Consider the following 13,655-nt stretch of genomic DNA (forward strand, 5'->3'; position numbering starts at 1 on the left):
CTGCTACAAGAAGTATTACCACAACAGGACCACCTAGACATTTCCAAAACAAGTTTCTCTCAACACAGCCCACCTGCCTGTGAATTAGGAACCAGCTACAATGAAGACATTTGTGGTTTTCCTATCTGCCACCTGCCTCCCTCCAACATCAATATACAGCTTCAAAGTCCAAAGGGACACTCAAACAAAGCTGGTGGGACAGAGAGGAATCAATGGCAAACCAAAACCAAATAGCTTTCAAATGATTTTGGACTCTAGAAATGAGTTATTTTTAGACCGTATACAAGTAGCTCAAGGTGCTTTTTCTTTTGTCCCCATGGCAGTAAAGTGAATACACCTGCCTCACCTCACTCCCTTCTGATGGTAAACAGAAGGTCTTGCATTTAAGTTACAACATGGAATACTTCAGAGCAGCCCTGTGCCAAAATAGCACATTTCTGAGGGATGCAAAGGTATTCAATAAAAAGCTTTTAAAGGCATATTTTTAAACTTGCAGCAGGAAAGCTTTTCTGTGTCAAGACAGTAATTCTTTTAACAGCATTGATCAAAATGTCATTCTTTTATGAGTGTACAATACCTTTTAATGGCATACAACAAGCCATTAGGGTTATACACCTCCGTACAGCAGACAGCTTACTGGAAAATCGGCAGCACTGGCCAAGATACAGTCACTAGTTTTTATGCTTCTAATAAGGCAGAGTTTCTTCCATTTTCCCCAGCTCTACTTCACCCTAATATCTACAAGGGAAGCAATCCAAAAATTAAGCTGAACTTTTCATCACTTCCACCAGAGTTATTTTCACTGTAACCCACATTTTCCCCAAGAAATACCTCTTACAAATACAATGAATATTCTGGCTTTTTAAAGTGGGATTCTATCATGAAGTCAGGTTTTCCGATTAGTTTTGCTGACCAGTGATCATACTTACCCCCAAATCAACACCAACTGAGGAATCAAAGGTGGCTGAATTGCACATAATGGTTTTGATTTTCAGAAATGGGAAAAAAACCACCTGCCCTTTCCTAACACTCTGAGGCCTGGGACAGAATCTGTCTACAAATCATTCAATTCCTTTCAAGTGCTCTAGCCCTTCAAAAAGGGTAAGAGCACTGGTGATTGCATTTGCTCTGCTTGAATGGAAGGCAAGCATGGACTCTCTGGATGCATTCAGCAGCACTTTATAGCTTTATTTTAGTTACAAATATCAACAAGAAAGGGAATGATTTCTGTTCAACCCACCTTCAAGGGTTTTCACATTAAGAGTACGAGAATATTTATGGGATTTAGTTATCAGTGTTAAATGAGCAGTGGCAGCAGCAGAACCTTATTTCACTCTCTGAAATACTTACGGATGATACCAAGATCCTCTCAGCTACTTTTGAAAGGTTATCTGAGCCACCAGTATAAGTGAATGAAAAAACAATTCCTGATTAAAACATAAGGCAGAAACGTAAACCAAAGAAAGGAAAACCAGCTAGAAAGAGGGGACAAAAAATTTGAGGTTCTAAAAGCAAAAGCTGGAATGAAATTAATTACAATTAAGAAAAGTTTAAGGTGCTACTCATCTCTTACCTATTCAGTTCTGAATTCAGCAGAAACAAAGCAGCCATTGTCCCTATGACTTCCAATTATGAGACAGCTGCTGTAAGTCTTCTCAGTCACACCTAGAATTTAAAACTCAAAGTTAGTATTTTTTCCTTTTACACAATCTTTAAGCATACATAAACTCAATTCAATCAAAAGAGTTTATGCTACAGGAGATGCCATTATCTTAGACAGAATACCACAAAGCCAACCGTGTTTATATCTGTCCTGTATTCATTATTAACCATCCAGTCAGACAGAAAGAATTATCCCCAGAGAATTAGCAGGTCACCCACAAAGAGCATGACTTTGCTAGATGGTTCAACTGACAATTCAGACCAAAATCTGGTCAGAATGAGACACAACCCACACACACTGATCACGAAACTGAGTAGACTGTGTTCAAATACGCATCACATGCTGGTGAAGGTTATTTTAAGAGCCAAGTTGCAAAATCACAGGAAACGTGAAGATGAGGACTGCTCGCAACTGCAGATCTGTGACACAGGGGCTCTGACACCCCAGTGCCAGCCATGGAAGAAGGCTAGTGGGGAGCAGCACGCTACTGCCAGTAGCAGAGCCTCTGCCTGCTACGTGGGCTTGGGCTTCTCTTGGTATACTTGTCAAGCCTGTCTAATCATTTACTGGTATTTCTTACCTAGTTTTAAGCCACGTAACTTATAAAAGTAAAATAAAGACCAGAATATTTTTGGGAAGGCAATATAACGGGAATACAAATGCTCTCTGAAGCAAACTACACAAGTTTCACAGTTAATAGGGATCGATTCCTCATCATCACATACCAAAGAGTTTGGAGTTGCTCCTTCGTGGTTGTAGTAGTCAAGAGAGTAAACACATACTCAAGTACATGTTTTGGTTTTAAAAAAAACAAACCTAAGAGTTTGCTAGGTTACCTGACATACACAAACTAAAAAAAATAATTGCATTCTGCAATAGCAACTAATTTCTTGCTGATCTACACTAAATTCTGTGTAATAAACATTGTGGCAAGATAGGAGAGCTGCTGTTCCTGTCCCCAGGGTGCAAAGAATCAGACTACCAAGTAACTCCCCCTGTGCCTGTGTTCAGGAGCTGTGTTCTGACCTGGCACACAGCGTTTCAGGATGCAAACAACTTTTCATTCTTGAATGCAAGCATTTCTAAAGCACAACTGCATCTAGTTTCCGTTTAGAAACAAAACCAGCTGATGTTCAATGGCATCCCGATCTCCCCAATGCTAAAGATAGACATTTTGCTTCTCATTTCAGTTAAATGGAAACAGCAAGGCTAGGAGCACTTCCTGGGCATAAGCAATATTGCTAAAAGTTAGTGAACTGTGTATTTAGCTTCTTGAGTAGTAAGCATCACTTTTTTCTAGAGTTCTATTCAGTAGAAGCAACTCCCTGCTTCTGTATCTCTTCAGCAGTGTAAAAATAAACTAAGGTCTTGAACTGTTGGTCAAAGAGGACCAATATAAACAGGAACCCATCTCGTTTTGCACTTCAGCTTTTAACAGCTTGGTGTTTCAGTTTAAATCTCCTTTATTAACAAGTTTAGCATACATTTCATAGAAACTACATTGATACATTTGATCCCACTTTTCACCAAGGAAACAGAGCAGATCATAGTTTCCAATCCCTTTACAGCACAGCGTGCCTAAATAGTTTTGCACCCAGCTGCTAAAACGAGTTAGCACCTCAGCGATGACTACAGCTGCTTACCCAGCTTCGTCTCGTCAGCCCACTACCAGAGGTCCTGGCAGCCAAATTACTTGCCAACGAATAGTTCATAAAAAGCCTTGGCTGGACAGAATCCTCCTAGGCATTAACCTGTTACACAGTTTGGCAAGTGCTGGATTTTTCCAGGTGCCTGGCAACGCAGGGCTTCTCTTCCTTGCCAAGGCAGCGCGCAGCGACGAGACCGCCATCTCCTTTCTCAGAATGGCGACAGAGCGGCCTGCAGGCAGGGCACGGCCAGAGGGCACGGCGCCCGGGCAGCGAAGGCTCGGGACTATCACTTCGCCTCCCTCCCGCCTCCCCGGGAGAAGCCAGGCAAGAGGGCAGCCTTACAGCGGGGAGGGGTCCGCCAGCCCTTACCTGGGCTGCATGAAGGGCACAGCGCGCTCGCCCTCCCCTCAGCGGCGGGGCTCAGAGGCCGGGCTCAGCGGCCGTCACCGACCCTCTGCAAACGCGCACGGCCCCGCCAGCCCAGAGGGCCGTCCCGGGCTCCCAGAGCGGCCGGAGTCGCCAGAGGCGCAGTGTGGTGTGCTGTGGTGGGGCGGGGTGAAGAGGTGGTGGCGGCGGCAGCGGCCAAAGCCCCAGACCACGCACGCTGCCGTTCGAACGAGACCGCCAAGTCCTTCTCCCGCCCCGCCTCATATCGATGGCGCTCCCGCCCAATCCTGAGGAAGGAGATACAAAGCCCCGCCCCTAGGCGCCAGCTAGCCAATCAACACTCGCGGAGGGGGGATGTGTTGCCCGTGTGAACACCTTCCCGCCTTCCCGCGCGGCAGGCCTCACGAGCGCGGTGGGCCCCAGAGGCGTTGATTAACGTTAGTATTGCCCAACAGGAGCTTAGCCTTCCACCCGTGCGTGCCGACGACTGGACAGCAAAGGAAAGAGGGCGGGGCTTCAGCCAAGCGCTGTGGGGCGAGCGTCAGGGTGCCATGGGGACGGGCGGGCTGTGTCGCTCTGGCCGCGGGGCCCGCGTGGGCTAGGCCGCCTTTCCTGGGCGCTGGCCCCGGCCCCGGCCCTAGCCCACGGTGCGTTCAGCACCTCTGGATCTGAGGAGCAGCGCACCCCGCCGGCTGCATCCCCCGAAGGCTGGCGGGGCTGTGGCGAGCCCCTGCCCGCTTTTGGGTCGGGCAGGATGCGGCCTACCAGCTTCCCGGCCCACTTTGGAAACGGCCTTCAGTTTTGGGAATCTTTCTAGATGGTGTCCTATTGTTTTGGGGAAAGAGAGAAAAGCTGCCTGCAGCCCTGTGAAGCGGTTGGAGAAAGCAACTCAAGTCACCACTCCCACCTCAGAGCCCAGAAGAGGAGGCAGTGCCAAAACTGTCCCAGGCTTGTCACCACTGCGGTCAAGAACAGGCACAATTCTCCCCAAAGAGAGCCACAGGCCCCACCAGCCGGCTACAGGCAACTGCTCTACCTGCCTCCAATCTTGTCCTAATTACAAAAAAGCAGGCTCTCCCCTGCCGCAGCCCCGCCCTGGGGGCTTACCTTGGCCAGACACTGAAGCAAGAAGACTGACGACCTGGGCAGCATGCGAGAGAAACACACAGCTGAATATTGATAACCTGAGAGCCATCTGGAGTACAGCAAGGCTTGTGTCCTCCTCTGTCACGCAGAGAAGCCACAAAGAGAAAACACAATTATTTTGGTGTCTCAGGTCAGATAAGCAAGTGTCCTTCACTGTCCCATGGTGGTGGCTTTCCTCACTGCAGCTGCTGGAAAGCAGCCCTCCTAGGTCCTGCATCAAATCGCCCCACAAGCATTCATGTCACAAGCTATAAAACAAGTCAGAGCTATCAAGGCAGGCACCTGATTTATGTCTATTACAAGCAGTTGAAGGAGTTACTGCTGCCTCTAAGCCATACACAGATCTAATTCTAGATAGGGGAAAGCATCCAAATCCAGGAGATGCTGAAGTTGGCTTGCTTTCCCTTGTTAGAAAAGCAGCCAATTTCAGAAATGGATGAGAAAGATGGCATTAGCACAGGTGAAGTATAAGCCAAGCTTTGGAGCTGGGAAACCTGCATGATTCAGACATTTGTTCATGAGACCACATAGAAAACCCAATTGCCGTAGGAAAAAAAAGAAAAAAAAGTTAAAATGTACAGAAATGCTAAATCACGGGAAGCAAAGAACTGCAAGGCTTTCCCAACACTCTTGATGGAGAAGCAGGGAATGAGTCAAGCTTGCTGAAATCCTAAGGGCATAAATAATGATAACAGAGCTGCAGTTTCTTCCAGCCATAGCTCCTTGTTACCAGGATGAAGTTTTGCTTGTCTAGGGGACTGCTCGCAATGATGGAACTGAGAAACAGACAAAAGCAGTGGGCTGTGATCTTAGTAAAGAAAAATAGCAATGGAAATTCATTTCCCTTTCCTTCTTTGGAACTGATGTGTGACCACAAAGCAAGAGAATGCTTGGAACTTTGTCTTCTGTTTGAAGAGGAATGAAGAAACGCAAATATTTTTGCAATAAAAAATTAATATCCTTTTTTTGGACTTCATAATCAAAGCAGCTTTATAAGCTATGCACGCATGCGTAGTAATCCTTCACTAATCCTACTAGCCTCAGGCCTACAAGATGCTTATGAAATAACAAGGCAGTTCCTACTACAGAAGAAACTTATTTTCTCTTTTTGTCTAGCTCATCATAAGGCCAAGTAAAAGACCCCAGTTCAGTGGACTATCACATGAAAAATATAAAAGAGCTCCAATGTGAAATATTCCTGTACCCAAGTGTATTGATCAAATGCAATATGGCATGAATAGGGTAACATTGTGATATGGTATTGGGAACGGATGTCCAATTCCTGGTTCTTTTTCCAGAACAGGATATCATTTTAATGTGTGAAATCCAGTGAGACAGCAAGAAAGCAAGAGTACTGTGGGGATTAGAGCACAATTATGGCCACTTCTGAGGACTGGTTGTTACAGTCATATTTCATATTAATTTCCACTACAACTCTTTTCCCCATCACTCATAAATTTCTAGCGATTTTCTAACCAGAACTTTCCTATCTTGAAAAACATATTTAGAACTTTTTTCTCTTAATATTCCTTCAGCTGAAATGTACAAGGGTCAAAAATCTGAAATTAGGCACAGCAGTGATCCACACTGAAAAGAAAAACATGCCTTTACATAATTTGGCTTTGATTCACCATTCAAGAGTATAAGAAATTCAGACCGTTTTTACTAAGCTGATTAAGAAAGTCGGGGACATGTGCTGCTAGTTGATGTAGCTAATGCCTCAGTCAGGGAAGATCCTTTGCTTTCTCCTTCAAGGACGCATTAATTCAACCAGGTCTGCAGAAATGCGCCATGTATGTGCCCTGATCTGTTGTGCCTGATGTCAAACCTTCAGTGTCCAAGCAAGGGTGTAAGTAAGCCCGCCAGAGGCCAACTCCCAGTTTATTTTATTGCAACTAATAGACTAAGACCCATCATAGCTTGGAATCAAGCCAAGGCCTGAAACTGAAATTACTTCCTAGTAAGTGATTTGCTCCAGTCAATGAATCGCAAGAAGACTTCCATTCTCATCCTCCTAGACCTACAATCTTGGCAATGCTAATAAAATAGACCCTGACCAAGGAGAAGTGGCAGGATGCCAGGACATTGCATCAAACCCACCTTTCCTGGACAGAGCCACCCAATAGGTTGTCAACAGGAGCTGCACCTCTCCCAGCCTGCCAGGCGCTCTTCTGGAAGAGTCCTGCAACAACCACAGCAAACTGCCAGATAAACTTGTGAGGTAGCAACACAAATCCACGTGCCAGCAGTAATCAGGTGACACACAATGCTGGCTATTTGCCGTGAAACATGAGTCCGCTGCCACAGTGTCCCCTCAGTGAGGCATAACGAGCTTGGCAGGTGCAGAGACCAGTGTAGTCTGACCTTAAGTGGGGCAGAGATGGTGCTGATAGGCTACAAAAAACACAACAAGCTGTGTCCATCACCACTCCATCTCCCCAGGTTGGAGCCAGAACCCTCTTTGGACAGTCCCAGTGCTATACCTGAGGTGTGTGCTGGGAATGCTTGTTAAGCCTGAGCTCTTCAACAGCAGCTCAAGCAGCAAACCTCTCCCCACACAGTCCCAGTGCCAAAGGAGCCTCATCCACTACAACATGATTGAGCCCAGCTGCAAGGCTTAGCAGTCACAGTAGCACCTGTGGCCAGGACAGCAGGAAGGTGGGGGCAGGGAACTTCCTGTGAGTGCCAGAGGGGTTGGAGAGGAAATCCTGGCAGCTGCTGTGCTGTCTGCCAGGCTTGTTTCTCCCTTGTGCATACTCCACGTGCCTTGTCTCCTCACTAAAGTGCTGGATGCACAAACTCAAACGTGTTATTAATCCAGCTCTGAGGAGGTGCCCTGATGTGCTGATGCTGAGCACAGCCTCTTAAGAGCTGGATGGGTGAAGCCCATTGTGGTGTGCATGCTTACAGCTATCACAGCCTCATGCAGGGACTGTGTCTCAGTGGGTCCATAACAGGGACCCTACAGCACCGCAAGGTGTGCAGGGAGGCTTGTTTTGCATGGTGGCCAGAAGAGCTGTGTATCTGCAGGCTGGCAGTGTGAACACAGGCAGCACTCAACTCATGCAGGACAGGCAGGTTTGGCAGAGTTTAAGCCAGCTCAGGAAGGACCATGCTTCAAGCACTTCACACACACACACACACCCCCGCCATCTGTAGTGCTCCAGAATCTTCGTGGTTTTAATTTTGAACAAAATCCCCCCCCTCCAAACTTCACTAGGAAAGACTCCATTACAAAAATATCAGGGTTGCACAGTTAAACACTCAAGATGAGAAATGCTATGGCATCAAGACTGTACACAGAGCTCTTAACTCTGCCCCTTGTATGTCTGCGTCATTCCAACATGTGGTATTCCTCAGCTCACACCATAGTTTGTAGTCTTTTCAATCTTTTCTATAACCTTGTTCATGTGACACCTTGTAGCACTCTCTACCATGCAATGTATCCCAGACAAAGAGTCCATTAAAGTAATTTATGTGAAAAATATGCAGTAAATCACAATTAGACAATATACAACTGGTGAAGTAAAAGAACAGAATAATAGTGAGGATAGGTGTGGAGGAATAGTGTGCAACTACATTCGGGAGTTTAGAATTAGACTACCACATTAGCCACTGTAATGCCAACAGCACCAGCCCTTATGTTTCAGTGGTACCACTCTCTGAAAGTAAAGAAAAGGGAAGGGGGAAAAAAAAAGAAAAAAAGGAAAGGTAAAACAAACAAAACATCCCCCTTGCTAACATTAAATGCTTTGTTTCTGAAAATGTACTAGTACTTTATATAAAGCATGATTATTTATTTTTTCCCCCAGTTGTGACTGTTGCTTGCATTCTGGTGGCATGTAGGGCCCCTGTCATAGGTCAGGCTTCCCTGGCATTGCTCAGGTGCCAGCATGCGGAGAGGTTGCTGCCCAGGACACTGAGCTCTCATGCTGCAAGCCAAGTGGGATGTCAGGTGTGAAACATGGCTAAAGCAAAGGAAACTTAGGAGCGAGAGCCACTGAGGCTGCAAGATCCCACAAAGATGGTGTGAATTCAGAGCATGTATTTATAATGACTTTTTAAAGTCTCAAATGTTTCCTTAAGAACACATTGATCGTACAGCTAAAGTGATATTTTTACTTGATTAGGCTGTGTAATCAATTTCCCATCACTGAAGTGGTTGCTCCTTGTCAACTGAACTGGAGTAACCACAGGCATTGCCTGAACCCCTGGCAAGACAAAGGGTTTCTAGTGAGCCCCAGGAAAAATGGCCACAGCCCACTTCCCTGTGAGCATCTACACAGAGGGTTACCAGAGGATAGTTAAGAAGCAGTATGTCAGCACAATAATCCTCACTGAATTGATACTCCCTCACAAGCCTTGGCTCTGAGATGCCTCAGCCCTTCTGGCCAGCCCATCAGTATCTTCCCTGGAGTGAACACCCCAGCCAGACCCTGTTGCTCCAGCTGAGGTTTGTCTAGCTTGGATTGGAGGGAAAAAAATTACAGTCTGAGGACACTGAAAAGTTACAAAGATATACCAGCCCTAGAAAGAAAAATCCTCCCCAGGGAACATCTCTGGGGTAAGCTGCCAGTAGCCCAGGTCAATGAGGAGTGGTGGGATACCACACGTTAGCAGGATGGGGAGTGGTGGGACAACACATGTTAACAGGCATCATGCAGGAAGCAACAGCAGAAAGAGCACCAGGGCCTGCATGGAGAATGCCCACAGGTGGAGAGAGAACTGGCTCCACACACGGCCAGCCCCAGGCTGTTCCCACCAGTGCAGGTGACAACCTGGTGCAGCAGAGCACCCACAGCCAGGTATGTGGAGCCAGGGCTGGGCATGCTTGCTGCCTGGGTGGGGAGGCCCCTCAGAGCCCTGCAGCCCTTGCAGAGTGGGCACAGCCACAGCCTGAGAGTAAGAGCCAGAGTCACTGCCTGCACTGCCTATTTAAGCTGGGATTTCCAAGGGAAAGTGTCTGGATCTGCAAATATCCCCACAGATAATGTCTATTTAAAAACTGGGGTGCTCATGCCAGTGCCTATGCTTTTATTGCCATTGGGACACTGCAGAGCCAGATGTGCCAGGCGCTGGGGACAGGCAGCCCTGCGCACACGCCGTCCTGAAGGAGCAAGGTCCCAGACTGCTCCCCGACCCATGGGAGTCTGGTTACACTTCAGGGCCAAAGCACAGCATTTTCATTGTTGTCTGGGCTGTAACCTAAAATCCTAAAACGCATGTTTCTGGAGCTCGGCTCACTTGGCTTTGGCCTGCAGCAATCACATCTCTGTGCCACAGGTTTAGTGGCTTCTTCTCTCTCAGCCAAGCAGAGACCCCATTGTATTGTTCTGAGATACCTGGAGCACCAGTGTGGGTGCGGAAGCACTCTGGCTGCAGCCAGTTCAATGCATCCTGAGCCATCCTGCACCAGCAAAGGACAGATCTGCACGGCCCTCAGCAAGCATGAGTAGGGCAGCTTTGGTAAATGCCACACTCTGTGGGTCATATGTGAGACCACTGATCCATCCCGCCTCACTCTTTTCTCACAGGTCCACTTCTACCATGCTGTCTACAGTGAAGCAGCTCATTTATATTTTGAAGGGCTCCACACCATTTTCTCCTTCTAGCCGCTTGCGTGTTTGTCCTCAGCTAAACTCTCAGCTTTCCTGAGCACCCTAAAAGCCCCCGGAACATTGCAAACACCTTCATAAGGGATGGAGAGATGATGCGCTTTCCCCAGCTGGCTCATATAGCAGCACCATAGCTCTTCCACCAAGATCCAGTCTGACAGCCCCAAACCCACCACCCCATCACCTATTGTAACAGGTCTGCCCATGATCACAGGTGGGTGCTTGGGGCCAGCTCTCCACTGATGTAAATCAGAGAAACCCCACCCCCTTCGGTGCTCCTGCATTTGGGGTGAGATTAAGAGTTGTAATATCAACTATTAAAATGATCTTTTCGTTTCCCTTCTGCTTCCTGGGGAGCAGTGGCATGTAGAAGAAAGTTTGCTGTGATTCCTATGAGGCGCGAGACAGTAACTAATTAACAGAGAAGATGAGATACAACCCTGTGATTCCCTGGAATATCTGCTAAATCTCAGGACAGTTTGTATATGTTTGAGCCCCTCCTCTACAAAGAAAAGATAAACAGAATGAAAGGCAGCAATGATACAAGCAGCAGGTCTGAATAGTAACTGGTCTTAGAGTTAATCCAGAACATGGTAAATAAAGCTTCAGACAGTTAATAAATTAGATGAACAAAGCCTAGAAAAAATATTTTACAGTAGGAGTAGTTCATCTAGAGGGTATCTGGTGAACTCCTAGGAAGTATGGGGAGAGAAGTAAAGAAGACGCTAAATTACCTCCAGATCTTCAAATTATTTCTGCAGATCCTACTACAGGAGAGAAAAGAGAAATGGCTGCAGAACAAATCATGAGTTCCTGTATCCAGCAGTCCAACAGTCCCTTTAAAAGAAGAGAGAGAGAGAGAGAGGGAAAAATGCGTGTGTGTGGTGGAGGCAATAAAAGGCGCATTTGTCCCCCATTCATCACCATGTCATCTTCAGATGCATGCAGATATTGCTAAGCAGGGATAGGGGTGGGTGGGAATTAATACAGCCCCTGACACTGGAGGGTTTGCCCCGGTGCTCTCCTGCCGGCTTGTTTTACGGGGTTCTCGTCAGCCCTGCCGCTCCCCCAGCCTTGCAGGGTGCACAGGATGGTGCCTGGCAGGCACAGCACAGGGGGAACCAGCATGAAGCAAGGCATGCTCTTGCATGGGGTCTCTGACCCTGAATCCAGGCACCACAACTACCCTGTTTGGGCACAAAAAATGACAAGTCCCAAGCTACAGCATCCCCTAATTGTCTCATCTGAATGAGCAGCCGTTGCAGAGGGCAGCACAGGTAAGCACGCTCTGGCACCCCCAGTGCCCTATGCAAACTAACACAGGTAACAAAGAAGAGGAGGGAGTACAGGTTTCACATAAGGTCCTCAGAACTAATTGCTTCAGCAAATGGAGGAGAGTTTGGAGACTGTCTTCCTGCTCCCCGTCACTGACATTTGGACTGGCAGAGCTTAGCACCACTCTCCTGCCCGGGCCCGTGGCAGGGGGCAGGCAGTGCCTGCCTGCAGCGTGGATGGACATAGCATGTGATAAATTGCATGTTACTCTGGGCTGAGGGTGTCTGAAACCTGGACGTATTCTCAGGAGTCAGTAGTTGTTACCCAGGCTTCAGCACAGGAATGAGCGCTCCTTGACCTGCAGCCAGCCTGATTCAACTGCTCTGAGCACTGCGACTGCCCTATAATTACAGTCAGTGTGTTAGCCCCGAAGTATGAAAGATGACAGTGCACATGCCTAAACTGTTAGCTAATATACTGCTACTCTGACACAGAAGCATGCAATTACTGCATTTTAATCCTGACATACCGGACATGAAGGCTCAGCTGCTGTGGATTCCAACCTACCTGTGGTGGCTGCCTGCAGGACACTGCAGGCCTGTGGAAAGCTGTGGCCGTGGGCATGGAGGGTGCAAAGCGATTGCGATAACGTTCAGAAAAAGGAACAGCTCTGTTGCACCATTTCTTCAAGTCTCTGCATTTCCAGTCAAGACCTGTGCATAGTGCGTATTTCCAGATGCTGCTGGGGCCTCATGGTAAATTTTTTCATGAGAGTAATTTACAGCACCTGGGAATTTTATTATTTCTCAATGTCATGTCCTGCTCCATGGGCCATTGATGCTCCTGCATTGTTCCTACTGTGATCTCTCAGGTCTTCAGCAGTTTAACTGTGTGTCCAGTGCAATACAGAAAGTGATCCACCTTCACCTGCATCTCTCACACACACTCACATACTCACACAATCGCCTTTGGAAAATAATTACAGCATGGAAGACGATCCTGTTAGATTAAGACAAATTAAGAATCTAATATATAGGTTTGCTGTCAGGTTCTCAGGGTCAGGGGTCGATACAGTATATTGCAGTGAGGCTATAGGTTACCCCTACCCCAATATTTTATCATAATAAACCAAATGGGGACGAAACACCCAGCAGTAGCCCATAAATCTATTAGCAGTGAACTGTCAATGTCCCATATACCAGGGTAATTTGTTAATTCAGAGCTGGGTCTCTTTTTTCACTAGACCTTGTAAACTCCTTTCTGAAACATCAATAAACCATCTGCTTTGACTTGTTAATCAAACGACTTTATTCAGTCCAAAGCAATTTTTTCCTAATAAAAACAGAGTATTTATCTCCATGGCTATAAAAGAGGATTGTTTTCAACTGTTCACTTATAGTTAAGAAGCACATTTAGTTTGGATTGATTTCCAATGCTTCGGTCATATCTTGTCACTTCCCATTTCTTACACACAGCATCTCAGTTTAGCTCCTTAGCAGAGAAAGCACAACCTGACCCAGTGCTGGGAGTGGCACTGGGGGAGCAGCAGCCAGCAGCAAAAAAAGGTCATGGAAATCAAACTTTAAAGAGCTGAGCGCATCCCCCCTCTGGCTCTCAGGCTGCTCCCAGCTTTCTCTCACTCCCTAGGCAGACTCCCCTGCCGCCGCACCCCTCTGGCCTGTCTCTGGGCAGTGATGTGCCCACCTCCTCCCCCGTCAGCCCGGAATTTTACTTGGGACAGCCTCCCCAGGCTGCCCTGGTTCCTCACTGCAGGTCTTGCCAATGCCATCCCAGAGAAACTGAGGCACGAGTCCCTCCAGCTGCATCTGTCTGCAGCAGCTGATGGCGAGTCGTGCTGCATGGGGGGCTGCAGTGGGCTCTTTGTGCCCCCCACCCCCTGCAGCAGCTGCAGCAGTGCTG

At 47.3% G+C, this 13,655-nt stretch overlaps 1 long non-coding RNA gene across 1 annotated transcript in view; it reads right to left on the reverse strand.

Annotated features, from left to right (window-relative positions):
* The window catches only part of LOC130159272 (uncharacterized), a 124,348-nt gene extending 120,404 nt beyond the window's left edge, over positions 1-3,944 (reverse strand). Inside the window, exons 1-3 of the long non-coding RNA XR_008825685.1 lie at positions 3,682-3,944; positions 1,574-1,665; positions 578-738 (exon numbers count right to left, since the gene is read on the reverse strand). This is a non-coding gene — a long non-coding RNA (uncharacterized LOC130159272). The remainder of the gene's footprint in view (positions 1-577; positions 739-1,573; positions 1,666-3,681) is intronic.
* Between the last annotated feature and the right edge of the window lie 9,711 nt (positions 3,945-13,655).

This window comes from Falco biarmicus, chromosome 15 (assembly GCF_023638135.1).
Source record: "Falco biarmicus isolate bFalBia1 chromosome 15, bFalBia1.pri, whole genome shotgun sequence".
NCBI lineage: Eukaryota > Metazoa > Chordata > Aves > Falconiformes > Falconidae > Falco > Falco biarmicus.